The following is a 16,556-nucleotide window of genomic DNA, read 5'->3' on the forward strand; positions in this document are numbered from 1 at the left end:
CCCCCGTCCACAACCTAACGGTGAACCCTCTCCAGGACTTGGAAAGGTTAGTTTCAGTGTAAGATATTGTTAAATGACACTCTTAGGTTGACTGTTACTTTGTATTATAAAATTTTGACTGTTACTTTGTATTCCTAAATGACACTCTTCTCCTGTAGGCTTTCGTTGAGAACTACGACACTTCATGTCTAAGCCAGTGCCTCTACGGTATCATCTACCACTATGTTTCTCATAATCGGTGTTAGGTTTACCAAGAAGAGAGTGTGCAGCAAAAACGGATCATTTCCATTTAGCAACGTAACCCAGACTACCCTACTGGAACGTGTATGCTACTGTCATATTTGTAGGGAAGGCCAATATCTGTGTTTTACGATTTATATGATATTTTTAGTCATGTTCAAAGAATCTGTCATTTTATTTTCTTTCGTTGCGCAACACACTTTCATACAAGGTGATTTGAAGTTAGCTAGGTAATGCAATTGGAGTGGTAGGTTAACTTGAATGAATGTAAATGTGCTACGCTGGAATGTTAATGTGAAATACTTTCGGCAATTCATGCAATTCGGTTTCAGCTATAATTTTTTTTTTCAAAATAGTTTTATGCACACAACTTGTAATTGTATTCCATATTTCAACTACACATACCAAAGGTTGTGAAAAATGTCTTTACGACATAACCAGGTGTTGTCCAAGATAGTTCGACAATTCATACAAGTGTTGTGCAAATATTATTCATAATACTGGTAATTGTTGTTGTATATGTTTCTACGATATACTACTTATGTTGTCCACGATTGTTCTACAATACAAGCAAGAGTTGTGTTAGGTTATCAAAAAAAATCGAAAGAGAATCACAACATTGACAAACTATTGTCGAACCATGAATCACATCACCCTTTACAACACTTGTCATCCATTGTAGAAAAACTTGGACTTTCTACAATACCCCCATTCCACAATGCATGAAATGGAGTTGTCGTAGGGGTACTGCAACTCTTATCTTGTATCGTCAATGATGTTTTTTCCCGTAGTGAAAAGCTCCAGAATGTTTTGCTGGATCGCGACAATCTTCGCAAGAAGAATGACGAACTGAGAGGTATGATTTCCTTATCCGTGTCTTCAATTTTCCTTTCTAATGATTTTATCCTTTCCATATTTAATTATCCTTGAAATCCCTCTTTCGCATGTTAATCCTTAAACCAGAAACAAATAATGGAGAGATATCAATTTGAATCTGCTGTTGAAGAAGCCCGCGTTGATAAAGATATTTTGATGGATCAATATAACCAATTAGATAACCTCTATTCATACTCTGTTGATCATATAAATAACCTTACAAATGAAAATACCCAATTAGTTCGGAGGCAAGATTTATTAAGTAATGAAATATCTCGCCTCTCTTATTCTTTAACTAAAGCTAATCTAGGAATGGAATCTTTATCAGATGAGAATAAAACTCTATCTCAAGAGAAGCGAATTTGTTTAAATAAGATGGTGATATCTTCGCAACAACTTAGCATCCTTCAGAAAGTATGTGATGACCAAGAACAATCTCTTCGCTCTTTGAGAAATGAACTTAAAGAAGTAACAGAGTCATCTATCGCTGAAAGAGATACACTCATTCAAGTGTAAAGGCGAATCAACTTAAAGAACAATATTCCAAATTAGAAGAATCTTATTCTTCTCTTGCGAAGAAAAATGCCTTTCTTATTTCTAAAGAGAAAAATCTTCAGTCTCGACTTAAAGGTTTAGTTGGAGATAAATTTGATGATGCGATGGACCGTTGGGAGAATAGTTGTCTGACCTTGATTCAATACCTTATTTCGCAAAAGGAAGGTAGTCATAATAGTTTGACTGCCTTAACTATCTTTTCTTTGTCATATCTTTTTGAGTTCTTCATCTTACTGAAATTTTGTATTCTACTTTTCGCAGAGTCTGAGAAAAATATTCACTCCTCCATCTCTGTTTTGGAGGCTAAATATGCCAAAATTTGCAAAGAAAATGCACTACTCGTCTCTGTCCTTACTGGTTCTCGCGACCGAGAAGAAAGAAGACTTGATTATCTTGCTTACTTTAAGGATATTCAAGATAGGAATCATCAAAGAGCACTTCTTCGTCAAGTTCATCTCCAGGCTGAAGTCCTTGTAAATGATATTTTATTGTCCAAATCTCTTCCTCCTACATCAATCGAACCTTTGGAAGTAGATGATGATGAAATTCCTCGTCTTGCTGACAGTGATTATGACTATGAAAGTGGTGGAGAGAATAGTCTTCTGGAAGATGGAGAAGAGATCCCTTATAAGGAAGCAACTGTTGGTGCTAATCAAGATGAAAACGAAAAAGAAATCTCTTCTAAAGAAGTAATTGCTGGCGATAATCAAGGTGGCGGCGAAAAAGAAGTCCCTTTCAAAGGAATTATTGTTGGTGAAGATCAGAATCGAAATGAAGAAGAGGTTGGCGATAATGAGAACATTGGCGAAGAGCGTCCATTATCTCCTTCTACTGGAATTAATACTGAAGCATGAGCTTCTTATCTAGTTATATCTTCTTGAATTGTTTCATCTTTATTATTTCTTGCGAATAATATTCTTCAACCAACTTTGGAATTAATTTTCTCTTTTAGTATTTTGCTGGTGAGAAAGATAATGCCTCTTGTTTACTGATTCCCATACTTGCCTCTCATTATATTTCTTGCGAGAAATGATCTGTGATGAATACTTATAAATATTTTTTTTGTCATGTGGTCTTATTTTGCCTTCCTAATTAAAGGTCTTATTATGCCACCTCTTGTCATTGCGACAAAATCGCAGGACGTCCTTGCACTTTCATGCAAAAACCAATTGACTTTTTCTTTTGTATTATTGCCTCTTCAGGAATGTTGCGACAATATGATAGGCTTAAATATTCTTGCGAAAATAAAGCCCCATTACATTGCCGTCTTGCGACGAAATAGCAGGACTTCTTTGCACTTTCATGCGAAAACCCATTGATCTCGTCTTATCTTTTTAACTAGTATTATTGCCTCTTCAGGATTGTTGCACAAATATGACAAGCCATAATACCATTGCGAGTAAAAGCCTCATGACATTTGCGTCTTAAAACACTTATCAGCTCCCTAATGGAGGGTGCCGCCCTTATCTCCCCCCTGGTTTCCCCTTCAAGGAGGCGTACTTCTACCATACAAGGTTATCTCCTCCCATCCAGTCTTAACAACAACCAGTTGTTTTCGCAGCCTCTTATCCCTTTTACCTATTGGGTTTATGGTTACGAGACTACACCCTAAGTGGGGTTTTCTTCGGTCCGAGTGCAGTATAAGCCAAGACTTGTCAAGAATGGAAAGGTACGCTCCAGACGCCCCTGGCACTCTTGACTCAACCGTGTACCTCAACGCCTTGATCAGATTCTGCACTCCTTGGGAGAGTCCTTATTACCTTAGTCGCCCAACCTAAGTCATATGCTTAAGCTGAGAATCTAAGGTGCCTCTCCCGGATGGGATTTATTGACTCCAAATTTCCATGACTCAGGTTCCGGTGGCGGTGTAGCCTTTCCCTGAGCCATGCAACAGGTACCCCCTTATATGACGTACTTTAGGTCTTACATTTTCCTCTTGCGAAATTGTATTCGCGAACTAGGGTGTACGCCATAAAGGTTCGGCCCTTTCTCTTTTGTCATTGTTCTATGATTATATCTGCGAAAGTGTCGCACATCATGATCTTGTTTTGATATGAATAATCTCGCAACTATTCTTTCAGAATCCATAACTTCTCAAAGCTTCTTACGGATAATATCTTTTTAAGTACAATCTGTTCCATGGTATGTCAAGTCTATGACCAACATCTCTACCTTCTGGATCCATTAATTTATAAGCTCATGTTCCAACTATCTCCTTAATGATGTAAGGTCCATCCCATTTTTTCGCTAACTTTCCACCATTTTCTCGCTGATATATTGGTGTCTCTCGCAGAACTAAATCTCCTGGTTGGAATTCGCGTACTTTGACACGTTTATTATATTCTCGGGCTAATCTTCGCTGATAATTCTCCATATGTTGTAAAGCTCTTTCTCTTTTTTCTTCTAATTCATCAAGTTTGCTTAAGATCAAACCCGCACTAAGATTTTTCTCCCAAGCTTCTCTCTTTGTTGTCGGAATAACAACTTCTGTTGGTAACACCGCTTCAACTCCGTATGTTAAACAAAAAGGTGACATTCCAGTAGCTTCTCTTCTAGTTGTATTATAAGCCCATACTGCATTATGTACTTGTTCGCACCATGCTCTATGATGTCCTTCTAATTTCTTCTTTAATATATCTGCAATTGTTTTGTTTGTTGCTCTACCTGCCCATTAGCTTGTGGATACAAAGGAGTAGACTTTCCACATTTTATCTTAAATGCATTAAGTAACATTTCTATGTTCTGTCCTTCAAACTGTTTCCCATTATCAGATACCAACTGCGCAGGAATTCCGAGTCTGCAAATGATATTTTCGAATATGAATGTAAAGATATCTTTGTCACGAATATGCCGTATTGCCTTCACTTCTGTCCATTTTGTGAAATAATCTGTTGCGACTATTAAGTATCTTCTTTGTCCAGATCCTGGTAAAAGTGGCCCCACAATATCTAAGCCCCACTTTCCAAAAGGCCACACACTGGTTGAAGATGACAATGGTTCTCCAGGTGCATGTATTTTCTTTCCATGCCGCTGACAATCTTCGCAACGTCTTGATATTTGTTTTGCATCTTCGTGCATGTATGGCCAGTAATATCCTTGCATTTTTGCTCTATGTGCCAAAGATCTTCCCCCGCAATGATTGCCAACATCCCCACTATGTAACACTTTTAGCACCTTTTCTCCTTCTTCTCGTGTCAAACATATGAGTGATGGTCCATTAAAGGATTTTCAGTATAGCAGCCCATCTCTTAATTCATAATTTGTTGCGCGGCTTTTTCACTTGTGTGCTTCCGATCTATTTCTTGGTGTTTCTCCTTTCGCCAAATATGCGTGGAGTTCTGTTCTCCAATCTGCGATATTGTTCGTTTGTTCTTCTTCTCCACCGTCTATTATCATCATGTTCACTTCTTATTCTTCTTTATTGATTGATGGTGACAGAAGTGTCTGTATTTTTATGCATCTCACAGTTGGATCTGTCATCATGCTTGAGATGAAAGCAAAAGCGTCTGCGAGTCTGTTATCCTTCCTTGAAATGTGCCTCCATTTTATTTTTGGGATTTTCGCTGACAATTCTTCAACGAGCTTCTTGTATTTCTTCAAGGATGGTTCATTTGTAGTGTACTCTCCCTTTATTTGGCGAATAACTAGCTGCGAATCACTAGTGATCCTGGCATTTTCTAGTTTCATTTCTATTGCGAACTTTAAGGCATGTATCAAGCTTCATATTCGTTTCGTTATTAGTGGATGCGAATTCCAATCTGAATGAAAAAGCCATCTTCGCTCCTTCTGGCGAAATTAAAACAATTCCAACTCCATTGCCTTCTCCATTTGATGATCCATCTACCAATATCTCCCATCTATTTGGTTCTGTTAATAAGTCTTTTTTATCTCTGTTTTCTTCTTTATCAAAAAAAAAATCATCTACCGCTTCATCTTCTTCTAAAGGAAATTCCAAGAAATCTGCAACAACTTGTGATTTTGGTGAAGACAAAATTTCATATTTAATATCAAAGTGGCCTACTTGTGCATTCATCATCTCTCCACTCTTCCTGATCTTTTTAATTCTTCATCACTGATTCAATTGGTACTTTTGTTAATACCTTTATTTGTGCGCTTGAAAATATATGCGGAGCTTAAATGATGCATAAACTAATGCTAAGATTAGCTTCTCAATCTTTGAGTAATTCTTCTCGGCAGTATTAAAAGTTTTGCTAATGTAATAGATGGGTTTCTCCACTCCTGCGTCTATTCGCAATAACACGACACTTAATGCATGCGACGTCGTCGCAAGATAGATTAATAATCTTCTCCTGATTCTGCTTTTTGTAAAATAGATGTATTCATAAGATGTTCTTTGATCCCTTGAAAAGCTTTTTCGCATTCATCAGTCCATTTGAATTTCGCACCCTTCTTGAGTATATCGAAAAAATACTTATTTGTCTGATGATCGCGAAATGAATCTCCCTAGCGAAGCTAAAAGTCCATTCAACTTCTGTACATCTTTTATTGTTGCTGGTGTTGGCATGTCACGAATGCTTGCACTTTTTTGGATCAACCTGTATTTCCTTCCTTTGATACAATGTAGCCTAAAAATTTCCCGATGCAACTCCAATGTACACTTCTCAGGATTCAGTTTAATGTCATACTGCCGCATTTGTTCAAAAATCTCCCTCAGGTCCTGTACATGGTCTTTGGCTTCTTTACTCTTTACTAACATGTCGTCCACGTATACTTCTAATGTTTTGTGTATCCATTTCGCGAACACCTTCTCTACCATTCTTTGGTATGTTGCTCCCGCATTTCGCAAACCAAATGGCATTTTCGTGTAACAATATAAACCTCTAGGGGCGAAAAAAGCAGTATGCTCTTGATCTTCTTCAGCGAGAGGGATTGGTTATATCCTTTGTACCCATCTAAAGACGATACCCTATCATTTCCCGCTGCTGATTCCACCATTTGAGGAATATCTGGTAACGGAAAGCTATCTTTAGGGCAGGCTTTGTTTAAATCAGTGAAATCTATGCAAATCCTTATTCCTTTGTTTTTCTTTGGAACAATGACCATGTTCGCTATCCACTCTAGGTATTTAGCTTCTCTTATAATTCCTGCATCAAGCATTTTCTGTAGTTCTTCTTCTATTTGGGAATGGTAGGCTCTTGTGATTTTTCTTATTCTTTGTTTAAATGGTCTCACATTCTTGTTAATCTCCATCTTGTGACATGCAATTAATGGATCTATTCCCGGTATCTCGTCCATGCTCCATGCGAAAATGTCTTTATATTCTCGCAAAAGGTTAACAGTTCTTTCTTCTTCTTCTACATCCATCTTGGTTTCAATTCTCAATATTAGAGGTTCTTCTATAGTCCAAACGTTTACTTCTTTTGTTGGTTTTGCGGCAGTGCAACTGGACTTGGGTTCTTCCATTGGTGTTGGTTCTTTTATTGTTTTTACAGGTCCTTCTCCTTCTTCCGAAATTTCGCTGGGTATTCCCCTGCCTTCTTTTGCACTTATGGTGTACACTCTAAATTCTTCTTCTTTCTTTGCCTCCTTTGCCAACTTTCTGTGAAATTGTTTCTTTTTTGCTCGTCCTTCATAATGCTTTACTTCAATTTGATGACATAATTTCGCATTGTCAACATCTCCTCTGATTTCACCTATTCCATTTGGTGTGGGGAATTTAATACATTGATGCAACGTTGATACTACAACTTTTATCGCATGTATCCATGTTTTTCCTAGCAAAATATAATATGGCGATTCCATATCCACCACGCATAGTGTCACGTGTGTTTCGATCTCTCCTAGTGAAATTCGTACCACTATTTCTCCTTTAGGTTTTGTTTTGGATTTTCCAAAGCCATGAACAAGATATGTTGAACTGGACATTTCTTCATCTTTAAATCCCATTCCCCTGAACGCATGATAAAATATTATATCCACTGAACTTCCTGTATCGACTAAAGTTATGTTCAATGTCCATTCTTCCGTGGATTTTGTTGTTGTCCCCTTCTCTTTTCGCGTAATATGCACTGTAATAACCGATGGAGATGTGTGGTTCAAATTTTCTTTTGGTATCTCTGCCGCCATGAATGTGATTTTTTGCTTTTCCCAATCTTTCAAGGGTGATGTCTTTTCTACCGCCATAACCTTCCTTCCTTCAAAATATCGTTTATGTATCCTTCCTTTGATGTTTTCATGGAATTCATTAACCATTGTTTTTGTTATCATATTACACTCCAATATTTTGTCATCTTCATTGACTCTAATCATTTTTCTTTTAACTGGTTCACTGATTTGTTTAATCACTTTCTTGATTTGAACAATCTCAATAACAATCTTCAACTTTCAATCTTTAGCCTCCCTGTTTCTAGCGCCATTATGTAGTTGCAGGAAATCCTACACTACACCCTCACAAGATTTCATTAACATTCAACTCATTTTAGATTAACAATCTTAATTTTATTGATGAATCTTTGAACAATCTTACAAGAAAAGATAAAGGAATCAAGAATAACCACTGCTCTAGATTTTCTCTCTCCTGTTTACTTGCTTCTCAATAAGAAAAGATCTCTCTCTTTCCTTTACAACTAAGCGGCTATTTATAGGGAATTACATAGTGGATGACAGCTAATATGTCCTTTATTTTCGGATATGTCTTGCGACATTCTCGTGACCTTACAAATGTTAATCTCGCAAACTCTCTAATTTTTGCAGGACCGTCACATTTTTCTCATGATTTAGTTGGCGTCGTTTATTATGTCATTTCTGAAATTGTTCTGCGACGTGGTTGTGTTGTGTTGATGATAATTTCGCTGAGGCATTATTGCTGCGAGATTCTGATCCTACATAAACAATAATTCGGTCCAGCTAATTTGAGAAATTGTAAGATACTCTCATAAGTTATTTGTATATAGCTTAGTACTTTATACAGGACTTCTCGGTTCTGCTTACCCGAATTTTCATATACTCTTCGTGCAATGCGGATGATTGAAGATATTGTAGCTTCTTTTGATTATTGTTGTAGTTTATCGATGTTGTTATAATATCTTTTATTACAAATAAATTCAGATTTTAATTTAGTTGTGTGAAAAGGAAAAACTCGTTTTGGTGAAGTTGTTAATAACAGAATTGGGGTTTGCTCATGGTCTTTTGTGGAATGGTATGTTGAATTGAAGTTCATGTAATTGGGGGTGTTTGAGGCCTCACTAGGATTATGATTCCCAAAACTACATTTCAGAGAACAGGTAGGTATAATCGCTTTGACGAGTATTGCATTTTTTTTTGTATCGAGGTTTCTGTTAAGGTCTGTCCTCCTCTAGCTATCGAGCTAACCTCTTAACCTTCTGGCTTCTGGTCTTTGGTACACCGTCAGTCCAATGTGCTCATAGAAGAATGAAATTGTTTGTTGCTCTAAACATATCATAGTATGCCAGTGATGGAATTTCAACTGCTGCTATTCCTATACTGATCAAATGAGCTGAGGCTTCTATGCGGTTGTGTGCTCTAACATATAGGTATGCGTGAGGCTGCGCTGTTGCTATGGGGGTGCAATATTTATACAATTTAGAATGACAAAGTAATCTATCGGTGCAGTATTTATACAATTTAGAATGACAAAGTAGTCAATCAGTTATACCCTGTGCAGCGATTAACGTTCCAACTCTAGGAATTGTAATAACCGGGGTTGCACTTCAAGCTTTAGCAATAAAACTAGTTCAAGGGTATTTTAGTAAATCAGCCAATCTTTCCATTAATGGTGGATTTGTTTGCAGAATTCACCATTTCCAGGAATTTATAATCCCCTAGGATTATAAATTCTGGGATTTATGTAAATTCCTTATATGTTTGATAACTCAATTAAAATTCTTAGGATTTGTAAAGTTTTCTTGTATTAAAGTCTTTGTACCGTTTGGCATTACCCTCAAATATTAATAAAATTGCATATATATGGGATTTAGAGTTAAAAAAAAGTGTGTCCTTAAATTCTTTGATAAGTTTCCCCGGAAAACTGAATCCCGTAGGAAATGTGGTTCTAAGGATTCGGGAAACCAAACATACGGAGGGAAACATAATTCTAACAAATCCTCTGGACCCATAAATTCCACCTTTAAAAATTCTACATCCAAACCCACCATAAATTCAACTAAGCTCTAGGGTTCGGTAGAGGTTTTTTACAAAGTAAGAATAAAGGCTAGCATCAAGCAATGTGATTGTGTGAGTGATACAGGCGGTGTCGAGGAAAAGATTATTAACCGGAATTCTCCGCCAACTCTAAAGATATAATTGTAGGCCAGTGAAGGAATTTCAACTGCTGGTATTCGTATAATTATCATGTCCATAGTGTTGTACTGCTTTCTCCTACTTTGCTTGCTAAAACTTCAACCAAGAAGGTACATACGCGGCTTTGTGCACTAATATATAAGCATTATCTATACACTTTAAAATGACAAAGTAGTCATCAGATTTACCATGTGCTGCAATTCACATTCCAACTGGGCCTCCACATTCTGCGGATTAGCCATGGGTGTTTTAGTAAATCACCCAATTCTTCTTATAAATCCACAAAGCCTTAGGGTTTCGCAGAAGTTTTTCATACAGAATCACAGAGTAAGAGTGAGATAGGTGACGTTGTTCTCAGCCAATTAGAAGTTTCCGTTTCAAGATCAAATGATGGGTTATGATGAAAGTAGTTTTGGTATGGTGTGGGAACCTTTTCCACATAGCTTGGAGATCAAAGAGAGAAACAAATCTTTGAAAATTGTCATAATGACTTCTCCTCTCAGAATTAACTTGTGTCTCCTCCTGATCTCACAGGTGACCCTTCTTTGAATCTCCACCTTACTAATGGATTTGGTGGGGACATCCTTTTAACTGGATATTCAGCACCTCAAAGTGTATTAAGTTGATGGCCATTGAAATGCCACAACTGGAAATATGTGGAAATGGATAGATCTGTAGAAAAGAGTTAAGGTTTTTATATGTACATGTATCAATTTTTTGACAATATCTACTCTTAGTCTGTTGCAAATAATGTTTAGTTTAAGTTTGTAAATGTTGTTGGGTTTTCGATCATTTCTTTCTTGCACTTTTAGTCTAATATTTATTATACTGATGATTTTTCAATTACAATTATATCATCTGAGGTCTATAAAATGTGAAATTAACCATCATCTAAGGAAAAAAGAAATATACTCTCTCGTACATCGAAGCCCAAGTGTTGAATAGATTTTAGAGACCGTCTTTGTTAAGGTCATCAAAGTATGGATGCTCCATTGTTTTCTCTCCTAAAATCCTCTGCCAAAGGTCGTGTATTGCAACATTTTCAATTAACACATACAAAGCATACATGATTGGAATGGTGCCATGTGATGGTATTCATATTGGTTAAAACATTCAGAATTTGTGTTCAACTCATCAAGAGCAGATTTTTTTTTATTATTATTTTATTTAAGTTTTTTGATAAGACAGCTGGGGAGCAAGATCAGATCTTGACTAGCTTCAACAAGATTATTTGCGTCATCTAATTAGCTGCTGCATTTAAGACACTCGACTAAAGAGTACTTGATTTGACGACCATTTCAGCTACTATCCCTTCAGACATAAAAAAATAGAAGTTGCAGCGAGAAAGAGACTATGCCAGATCGAAATTTTTTATGGATTCATATGGTACATTGAAACCGGCTCACTCAGTATTTTATCTTAAATAGACGTCCAGTTATGTTAGAAGTTAAACCAAGATATGGTGTTTTGGTTCGTGGATCAACATATGATGTTGATCCAGTCCGAATGGATCAACTACTGCAGTTGACGCAGTCAAGTTGGATCAACATGAACAGTTGACACACTATGCGATATTTGGAAGTTTGAGTTAACTAGAAGAGCAAGTTGTGTCACTTCCTTGTTTTAGTGTTTTACTATATTTAGAGTTTCTTTGTGTTTCTAGAAGTGTGCTTTATTTAGAGTTTGTTTTTATTAGGAAACTACTTTGAGTGATTCTCAAGTTTGTGAAACTATAAGTAGGCTAGTAAGCCATGAGACAATGTACACCAAACTGATTATCAATGTAATCTTTTTATTTGCTTCCGCATGTGCTCTCCTCTCTCTTGCTCGATCCTACATATGGTATCATAGCAAGGTGAGAGGAAGAGAGAGGAGAAAGAGTAGAAGGAGAAAAAGTTGAAGAGATGTGTTTGCTTTCGGTGATAAAAAATTTCTGTTTGATTGTGTTTCTTGCTGCGTTGGTGTTTTTTAGGGTTTGAGAGTTCTTAAAAAAAAAAGAGAAAAGAAAGAAGAAAGTTGGTTGTTGCGATGTTCCAGGTTATGAAGTATAGGTGATTTTAAATAAGATGGTGATTGCAGTTGCGAATCGTGAAGAAAATATTAGAGTTTGAAGAGGTGATACAGCTGCGTGTCTGTTGTTACCGTGAAGAAACGGAACTGTGTGGTTGGATTTGGAAGTTGAGATAAACAAGGAAACTTTGATGCGACTTAGTCGGATTTTTTGGTCAGATTTGATCAAGCAAATTCGTGAAGAAAAATTGTTGTGGTGAAACGAAGTCTGTGAAGAGTTTATGGCCGTGATTTCAGCAAAGAAGTTAATGCTGTTAAAGGTTGTTGATGTCGAAGACAGTTCGAGTCTGAGATGCAGATGTTCATGGAGACATTGACATGTGGTTCTGGTAAGAAGATGTTGTTGCTAATGGAAGTGCTCACGTCGCTGTGATTATCATGGTGCAATAACGGAGTTTGGTTTCTACAATGCTCTTAATGAGTTCTAATCTGTTTTGTGAGAGGAATACAGTGAAGATACTCAGCGAATTGATGGTGAACCAGATTTCAGCAATTAGGTTTTTGTTGCTGCCATGAAAAGAGAAAGGAGTGAACTTCCGGTGATTGGTGATGGAGTTTGTAAAGATAACTATTGGTTCTCGGTGATTGAAAATGATCGCAATGATGATGGTGATAGGAAGACATCATACTAAGTGTCTTGAGAGCTGAACATGTTCATGGTGGTGTTGCTGATGAAGTTTCTAACCTTAGGTTGGTAAGTTTCGTTGGATTGTTACATGGTTTCTGGAGAAGCTCGGAGTAAAGAACAATCACATCTTCTTTTTAGAAATTGTTACAGAAGAATCTGTTACAGAAGAGTTACATAAGAATCTGTTACGGAAGAGTTGGTACAGAAAAAAATGTTACAGAAAGAGTCACAGTTTGTAAGCGTGACGAAAAGGTTTATAACAGTGTGGAAGTATGACAGTTTCTGTCAGAGATGTTGCAGAAAACAGTTTTTTGTTTGAGGTAAAGATGCTTAAAGATAGTTGTTGTTTAAAGGGTTAAGTCATGAATTCAAAATCAATGAGGATGGAGGATCAACTGATATTACAGTCAAGAAGGATTGGTACAGTTTGATGGTGGATCAAAGGTACTTCAGTAAAAAAGGACTGGTATGGTTTGATTAAGTTGACTCGAATTCAGAAGCTTAGAATGACAAGGAATGTTGGGTGGATATGTTTGAGCTTAAGGGAGGATGGCGTGTTAGAGTGTAAGCTCAAACATGTTGGAAACCGTGAAGAAAGGTTGAAGAGTTTGTGGCAGAAACTTGGAATACCTGACAAAGTGTGGCAGACTTTGTGTTAGTTATTGCTTGCGACAGAAGTGTAACAAGAGAAAGATTGTGAGAGAATCTTGTGAAATAAGTGTGAAAGTTTAGAATCTAACAAGCGTGACTGGAACAAAGAAGTAAAGAAGACAAGATAAGAAGAAATACAACAGTAAGTTTGTGAAGTAAGAGAAGTAATCACTAGGGGGTGATGTGTGAGAAGACAACAAAAGGAGGTTAAGCCTGCTAGTTGTGGAAGAGACTTCACATGGTTGTGAGCGTGAGACAAGATTGTAGGCGAGTAAAGTCTACAAGTTGAGTGAAGCAATCTCAGTGGGGATTTGACTAGAGTTGTGAAGAAATTCCAGTGTGGAATTTGAAGAGTTGAGTGGAAATCCTGCGAGTGAAGTAGGTAAACAAGTGTTGAGATGTTGAGCTACAATGCTCGGTGATGAGTTAAGAAATTGGTTTTGTGTTTGGTTAGCAAGTTGAATAGAGCACAATGAGGTGTTTCTAGCTTGTTAAGGATTTGTTATGAATGATATTCCGCTCCGATGAAGAAGAAAGTGAAAGAAACTTGTGCTGGTTGCGATGGTATGAAGATTGTTATTAAGCAAAATTATAAGATTGCTTCATTTTTAGTTGGTTTGCTGTTTGAGTTTCGTTTTTTAGTAAGTTTGATGCTTGTGCTTTATTTTTTATTTGAGTTTGATTGACGGAATTCCGGTGTGATCATGAAGTTGGGATGAGATATTATCGAGTATCAAGGAGTAAGGGTTTGTTCGTGGTATCTTTGAAGAAGAATGAGAAAAGACAAGAACGTGTTAACGTTTATCTATGGAAGAAGAGGAATGGTAAATGATAAAAGACAAGGACGTAGTAACGTCGATCAATGGAAGAAGATGAGGAGTAGAAGAGGGTTACGGAATTCTCGTTGAATGATATCTTGGTTTAAGGGAGGATGTTGGAAGTTAAACCAAGATATGGTGTTTTGGTTCGTGGATCAACATATGATGTTGAGCCAGTCCGAATGGATCAACTGCTGCAGTTGACGCAGTCAAATTGGATCAACAGGAACAGTTGACACACTATGCGATATTTGGAAGTTCGAGTTAACTAGAAGAGCAAGTTGTGTCAGTTCCTTGTTTTAGAGTTTTACTATATTTAGAGTTTCTTTGTGTTTCTAGAAGTGTGCTTTATTTAGAGTTTGTTTTTATTAGGAAACTACTTTGAGTGATTCTCAAGTTTGTGAGACTATAAGTAGGCTAGTAAGCCATGAGACAATGTACACCAAACTGATTATCAATGTAATTGTTTTATTTGCTTCCGCGTGTGCTCTCCTCTCTCTTGCTCGATCCTAAAAGTTAGATCTCATAGTGTTTTGAAACCGGCTCAAATTAATCCATAACTTGAATGAAAATAATTTGAAGCAACAAATCCTCAAATAAGACAAATTACTTCATAAAATTGATAAGCCATCAAACTCAACTGAATCTTCTTCCATGTCCTCTCTAAATAAAATCAACAAACATGCATTGAAGAGAGAAATCCATCGTCTTAAATCTGATAGAAACTTTAGGACTGGGCAGTCTATCAAACGGAGTCGCTGAAGAACCAATGCAGCCTCATTCTCACCATTTACTCGAAATCCTTGAAACTGATTGTGCTCTTTAATGTACATATGTGTTAGGTTGGGATTGCACTGGCTATTGAACTTACTAGTCTTTTGTTTCATGTAAATCCAATCTGTTCAGAGAAGCAATTAAACTTTTTTTTTCTCTGAAACTTACACTAGGCAAGCGAACGAATTTCAATATAATTGTTGCTATTTGAACAACGATCATCTCAATGTTGCCAAGGTAATTTTGTTAGTGAAGGAATTAACAAGAATTTCATACTGGGCCAGTGGAGGAATTTCAACTGCTGCTATTCGTATATTCAATAGGGAAATGGTAATAACCGAGCTGGGCTGCAGCACTGAATTTATCTCAAGGGTATTTTAGTAAATCACCGATTTCTTCTTATAAATCAACCGGGCATTGGGTCCTTAGGGTTTTGGTAGAAGTTGTTAAGAGAGTAAATAGTAAAGACCAGCAGCAGCGCGAGTGAGTGCGGCGGCGTTACGGAAAAACTATTCCTCGATGTTTTTGCCTGTTAGAAATGCAGTTTCAGGATCAGATGGGGTGTTATGATCATGAAAGTGGTTTTGGTATGATGTGGGAACCTTTTTACATAGCTTGGAGATCAAAGAGTAGAGATCTAGACACATAGATCCTTGAAGTTGTCGTAATGACTTCTCCTCTCAAACCTTTGTGGTTGTGGTGAGTTTAGGATCAATAATGAAAGACCAAATATCTATGTTATGGTTTTCAGGAATCTTGTTTTTAAGATGTGGATAGATCTGTAAATTTTTTTACAGCAGGTTAGGGCCATTGAAATGCTAAATCTGGAAATTTGTTGAAATTGGTAGTAGATTTGTAAATATATATGAATTTCTTGGCGATATCTACTCTTAGTTCAGATTTGTAGTTGTTTTTGGGTTTTTGATGTTAGTAATGTAATTTTTTCATAGAATGTCACTTATTCATAAAGAATACTTGCATTGTTGTTGCTGCAGATCAGTTTTGAATCATAATAAAATCATTTCTTGTATTTTGTTTAGTTATATTTTGATTATACTGATGATTTTTCAATTACATATTCATCCAATCTGCTTAGACAAGCAATTAAACATTTTGGTGCTCCGAACCTTACATGCTATCCCAGAGAACGAATTTCAACTGTTACTATTTTGAACACTAACCATCTAAATAATTTTTTATTTTTTTTTGAATAAATAACTCAACTTCATTGATAGCAAAGTTAGGTTACAAAGAGTTTCAACACATCAAAATACAAGAACCATGATGAAATACCATACAGTACTAGTACACCGGAAAAAGACTAGATAAATGTATGTATGGAGAGCCGATTGAATCGGGAGAGAAATGGTTTTCGGATCATAACTCCACCATTTTTGATGATTTTCTTCTTCTTGAGTAAGAAATGCTCCAAAGTTGGAGTGATTTGCTTTAGATATTGAATTTCCGATGCAGGTTCCGGCCGCCGGAGGTCGCCGCCGATGTGCTTGAAACTTAGTAATCCCAACATAAAACGACCATTGAAGCCGAGATAAGATGCTCTAGGAGCATATAAACATCCGCCGTGGAGACGTAGATAACTTGTCACCGGCAAGGATGGGTGAAACCCAAAACTAAACTTAAATAACATGAAAAAACACTAGCTA

This window comes from Papaver somniferum, chromosome 3 (assembly GCF_003573695.1).
Source record: "Papaver somniferum cultivar HN1 chromosome 3, ASM357369v1, whole genome shotgun sequence".
NCBI classification, from domain to species: domain Eukaryota; kingdom Viridiplantae; phylum Streptophyta; class Magnoliopsida; order Ranunculales; family Papaveraceae; genus Papaver; species Papaver somniferum.